We start from the raw sequence: 6115 nt of genomic DNA on the forward strand, positions 1-6115 counted from the left end.
ACATAGTAGGTACTCAAAAGTATTTACTGAGTAAGTGAAACAATGCATAATATAGGTAAAATAAGAGCATAAAAGAGAGAAATTTTTAACATGGCAAAACCCTGTATCTACCAAAAAATTTAAAAATTAGGGGGCCTGGTGACATGCAACTATAGTCCCAGCTACTTGGGATGCTGATGTGGATGTCTTCAGCCCAGGTGGTCTAGGCTGCAGTGAGCTGTTATCACGTCACTGTGCTCCATCCTGGGTGACACAGCAAGACCTTGTCTTAAAAATAAACAAATAGTAGGCCGGGTGCATTGGCTCATGCCTGTAATCCCAGCACTTTGGGAGGTCGAGGCAGGCGAATCACGAGGTCAGGAGATTGAGACCATCCTGGCTAGCACAGTGAAACCCGGTCTCTACTAAAAATACAAAAAATTAGCTGGGCGTGGTGGCGGGCGCCTGTAGTCCCAGCTGCTCGGGAGGCTGAGGCAGGAGAGTGGCGTGAACCCAGGAGGCGGAGCTAGCAGTGAGCCGAGATCGCGCCACCGCACTCCATCCTGGGCGACTGAGTGAGACTCCATCTCAAAAAATAAAAATAAAAATAAAATAAATAAATAAATAGCTTGCTGCCACCAACATGGAGACTTTGTACCGTGTCCCATTCTTAGTGCTTAAATATCCCAACCTGAAGCTGAAGAAGCCACCCTGGCTGCACATACCATTGGCCATGACTGTGTATGCTCTGGTGACGGTGTCTTACTTCCTCATCACTGGAGGAATAATTTATGATGTTATTGTTGAACCTCCAAGTGTTGGCTCTATGACTGATGACCATGGGTATCAGAGGCCAGTACCTTTCTTGGCCTACAGAGTAAATGGACGATATATTATGGAAAGACTTGCATCCAGCTTCCTGTTTACCATGGGAGGTTTAAGTTTCATAATCCTGGACCCATTGAATGCACCAAAGATCCCCAAACTCAATAGATTTCTTCTTCTATTCATTGGATTTGTCTGTGTCCTATTAAATCTTTTCATGGCTAGAGTATTCATGAGAATGAAACTGCCGGGCTATCTGATGGGTTAGAGTGCTTTGAGAAGAAATCAGTGGATACTGGATTTGCTCCTGTCAATGATGTTTTAAAGACTGTACCAATCCTCTAATATGACATGTGGAAAAGAATGAAGAGCAGCAGTAAAGGAAATATCCAGTGAAAAAAACAGGAAGCATATTGAAGCTCGGACTAGAATTTCTTGGTATTAAAGAGACAATTTTATGACAGTATTTTTTTTCCTGCTGTCCTATTGCTATACCAATTATGTTCAGTGGCATTTTCTTCTTAGTTTTTCATTTCTTACTCCATATCTACAGCTATAATATCAAATAATTATTTTTTACAACCCCCGTAACATTTTTTGGAGATGACATTTCTGATTTTCAGAAATTAACATAAAATTAAGAAGCAAGATTCCATAAGCTGAGAACTCTGGACAGCTTATCAGCTTTACCTGTGGTGCTTTGCCTTTAACTAGAGTGTGTGATGGTAGATTATTTCGGATGTGTACGTAAGACTGTTTCCTGAACAATAAGATATATGAAAGGAGCAGAAATAAATACTATTCCTAATTAAAAATAAGTAAATAAAAATAAATAAATAAGGCCAGGATCGGTGGCTCATGCCTGTAATCCAAGCACTTTGGGAGGCTGAGGCAGGCAGATCACGAGGTCAGGAGTTCAAGACCAGCCTGGCCAACATGATGAAACCCGTCTCTACTGAAAATACAAAAATTAGCTGGGCATGGTGGTGGGCACCTGTAATCCCAGCTACTCAAGAGGCTGAGGCAGGAGAATGGCTTGAACCTGGGAGGCGGAGTTTGCAGTGAGCCAAGATCACGTCACTGCACTTCAGTCTGGGTGACAGAGTAAGACTTGTCTCAAAAATAAATGAAATTAATAAATAAATTAATTAATAATAAAATACATAAAGTAGACTGGTGTGGGGTGGGGCTGGGGGTAGCAGAGCCCAGAAGAGGGATCTTGAGCTGTGTTTCATAAAAGTAAGGGAAGCATTTGAATAATAGGGAGCAAGATATTTGAAGGCAAAGTGGTGGTGAAGAGTAAGACATACTCAGGGCCCTGTGTGTAGTGCTGGAATGGCTGGTCATGAGGCAGAAGCCACAAGTCAGGACCAGATTGTGAAGAGCTTTGTGTATTAAGCTGAAGAATTTGGATTTTATTGAATCCAGTGTATCCAATCCAAGCATTTACTGAATACTTGGAGTGGAAGGAGAGGTGCCACCTGTAGATTTTTGTTTTAGAAAGATCATTCTAGGATAGATCACAGGATCAGAGTCAGAAAGACCACTCAGGAAGTCCTAGTCCATCTTTAAAATGAGGGGGTGTGGGACTGGGGTGGATGGTGAGAGTATGAATAAAGACAGTGGCAAATGCAAAGACAGAGAAGGGAAGTACTACAAAAGAAGTTGGTATGAGGAGAATTCAGTGACTGTTGTGGGGAAGATTGGAGGGAGAGAAGGAGATTAGGATAATCCCTAAAATTCTAGATTTCATGTGAAAACGCAGAGAAGCAACTGAAGCTGGTTTTGGACACACTGAATTTGAAACGCTTAATGGGTCTGAATAGTTCACTTCTGGAGTATGTGTTATCCTCATCCTGGTCTTTTAGCATTATTATTCTTCATATCTCCATTTGCATGGTTCAAAAAAAAAAAAAAAGAGCACCGAGAAGGAAAGAAACTTTATTTTTTATTTATTTTTATTTTTTTTAGACGGAGTTTTGCTCTTGTTGCCCAGGCTGGAGTGCAGTGGGGTGATCTCGGCTCACCGCAACCTCTGCCTCCCGGGTTCAAGTGATTCTCCCACCTCAGCCTCCCAAGTAGCTGGGATTACAGGAGTGTGCCACCACACCTGGCTAATTTTGTATTTTTAGTAGAGACGGGGTTGCTCCATGTTGGTCAGGCTGGTCTCGAACTCCCAACCTCAGGTGATCCGCCCGCCTGGGCCTCCCAAAGTGCTGGGATTACAGGTGTGAGCCACTGGCGTCCGGCTGAAGGAAAGAAATTTTAAAGGACACAAACTAAAATGTTCCTTGCATGTTCAACTGAATAAAATATTGAGGTAATTATCTTAAAAGTTAACATATAAAGTACTTTTAGCAGAAACAGGAAAACAATTGTTTAGTTATGGGGTCTAGACATTGTTTTCTTTGTCACTGGAATAAATTACTCTCCATTTCTCTCCTGTTCTCTCTGATCTATTTTCGCAAAGTCACATTTATGTACCATCTGCAAACCAATGAAATTTGCTATTCAAATTTTCCTAGTTGGCTATAAATATTCTGCTCCCATTTACAGATCCTTAGATCATATTTTAATTTACAAAAATCATAAAGGGTCAAACACACATTTTCCCATCTAAAAACCTATGTCTAACATTATTTTCTCTCCTTATATTCCCTCCATGATCTCACCAAAAGCTAATACTTTGAAAGAAAGACATTCTATCATATGGCAGAATTCCTTTTTTTTTTTGAGACTGGGTCTTGCTCTGTCACCCAGGCTGGGGTGCAGTGACACAGTCACAGGTCACTGCAGTCTTGAACTCTGCCATTAAGCCATGCTTCTGGCTGAGCCTCCTGAGAAGCTGGGATTACAAATGCAAGCCACTGCACTTAGCTCATAATTTATATATATATATATATATATATATATATATATATATATTTGTAGAATAGTTTTATATTCTAGCTTCCTCTTTTAGAAAAGTGCTTCTTGGCTGGGTGCAGTGGTTCACACCTGTAATCCTAGCACTTTAGGGGCTGAGGCAGAAAGATCATTTGAAGGCCGGGCGTGGTGGCTCACGCCTGTAATCCCAGCACTTTGGGAGGCCGAGGCAGGTGGATCACGAGGTCAGGAGTTCGAGAACAGCCTGATCACCGTGGTGAAACCCTGTCTTTACTAAAAATACAAAAATTAGCCAGGAATGGTGGTGCGCACCTGTAATCCCAGCTACTCAGGAGCCTGAGGCAGGAGAATCTGTTGAATCTGGGAGGCAAAGGTTGCAGTGAGCCAAGATCGCGCCATTGCACTCCAACCTGGGTGATACAGTGAGACTCCTACTCAAAAGAAAAAAAAAAAGATAGTTTGACCTCAGGAGTTCGAGACAAGCCTTGGCAAGATGGTGAAACCCTGTCTCTGCCAAAAATACAAAAAATTATCCGGGCGTGGTGGTACATGCCTGTGGTTCCAGCTTCTTGGGTGGCTGAGGTGGGAGGATAGCTTGAGTTCAGGGGGTCGAAGCTACAGTGAGCCGAGATGTGCCATTGTACCCTAGCCTGGGTGACAAAGTGAGACCCTGCCTCAAAAAAATTAAAAAAAAAAAAAAAGGAAAAGTGCTTCTTGACAGAGTACTATCTCACATTTCCTGCAGCTTTTTACAAAGCTGTTTGAACAATTGTGAGGTTCAAAGTGTCCTGAATTTGCAGTTTTCCTCATCTTTCCTTTTCCTTCACAGTTTCCTAACTCCTCTGAATAGGCAATATCATCTTAATCCACTAAGATAAATTTGTCCTTCAAAAGGAAGTTGTTCTAAACACCAGAGCAAGTCCATAGAAGAGTACTTTACCCTTTTGATCTACTCAAATAGCTGGTTTTCACTTTGGCTCTTCATGTACCGAGCATGCTGCCCTGAGGAAATGGAAATTACCCCAGTGGAGAAGAAGGTCAGAAGCCTCTTCTAGAGATTTCATTCAATCTAGGATTACTATTCTTGTCCCTTAAGGTCAACATAAATAGTGTTGACCAAATGATTAAAATACATACAAACACAGTGGTATTTCCTAACTTTATACATTTCCTATTCGAAAGACTGTCCTGGGCCGGGCGCGGTGGCTCACGCTTGTAATCCCAGCACTTTGGGAGGCCGAGGCCGGCGGATCACGAGGTCAGGAGATCGAGACCACGGTGAAACCCCGTCTCTACTAAAAACATACAAAAAAAAAAAAAATTAGCCGGGCATGGTGGCGGGCGCCTGTAGTCCCAGCTACTCCTAGAGGCTGAGGCAGGAGAACGGCGTGAACCCGGGAGGCGGAGCTTGCAGTGAGCCGAGATTGCGCCACTGCACTCCAGCCTGGGCGACAGAGCAAGACTCCGTCTCAAAAAAAAAAAAGACGTCCTGGGCTTCACCCAGGGCCATATTAATGTGAAGTTACCATTACACTCCTGAATGCAAAAGTAGGCCCATATTAATTTCAATGCAATCTTTGAAATCTTTGCAATCACTTGTATTTAGTTTCTTTCTTTTTTTTTTGAGATGGAGTTTCTCTCTTGTTGCCCAGGCTGGAGTGCAATGGCGCCATCCTGGCTCACCGTAACCTCCGCCTCCCAGGTTCAAGCGATTCTCCTGCCTCAGCCTCTTGAGTAGCTGGGATTATAGGCATGCGCCACCACGCTCGGCTAATTTTTTGTATCTTTAGTAGAGACAGATTGTCTCCATGTTGGTCAGGCTCGTCTCGAACCCCCAACCTCAGGTAATCTGCCCGCCTCGGTCTCACAAAGTGCTAGGATTACAGGTGTGAGCCACCGTGCACGGCCTGTATTTAGTTTCTTAAAATATATTGTGATAGAAGATGCTGTGGCCGGGAGTGGTGGCTCACGCCTGTAATCCCAGCACTTTGGGAGGCCAAGGCGGGCAGATCATGAGGTCAGGAGATCAAGATCATCCTGGCTAACATGGTGAAACCCTGTCTCTACTAAAAATACAAAAAATAAGGCCGGGCGCGGTGGCTCAAGCCTGTAATCCCAGCACTTTGGGAGGCCGAGGCGGGCGGATCACGAGATCAGGAGATCGAGACCGTCCTGGCTAACATGGTGAAACCCCGTCTCTACTAAAAAAAATACAAAAAATTAGCCGGGCGTGTTGGCGGGCGCCTGTAGTCCCAGCTACTCGGGAGGCTGAGGCAGGAGAATGGTGTGAACCCGGGAGGCGGAGCTTGCAGTGAGCAGAGATCGCGCCACTGCACCCCAGCCTGGGAGACAGAGAAAGACTCCGTCTCAAAAAAAAAAAAAAAAAAAAAAAAAATACAAAAAATACGCTGGACGTGGTGGCACG

The 6115-nt window shown here is 43.8% G+C and overlaps 1 pseudogene; it reads left to right on the forward strand.

Moving 5' to 3' along the window:
• The first annotated feature begins 613 nt into the window (after positions 1-613).
• LOC100583401 lies at positions 614-1072 on the forward strand (annotated as a pseudogene).
• The last annotated feature ends 5043 nt before the right edge of the window (positions 1073-6115 follow it).

This window comes from Nomascus leucogenys, chromosome 18, assembly GCF_006542625.1.
Source record: "Nomascus leucogenys isolate Asia chromosome 18, Asia_NLE_v1, whole genome shotgun sequence".
In the NCBI taxonomy this organism is placed as follows: Eukaryota; Metazoa; Chordata; class Mammalia; order Primates; family Hylobatidae; genus Nomascus; species Nomascus leucogenys.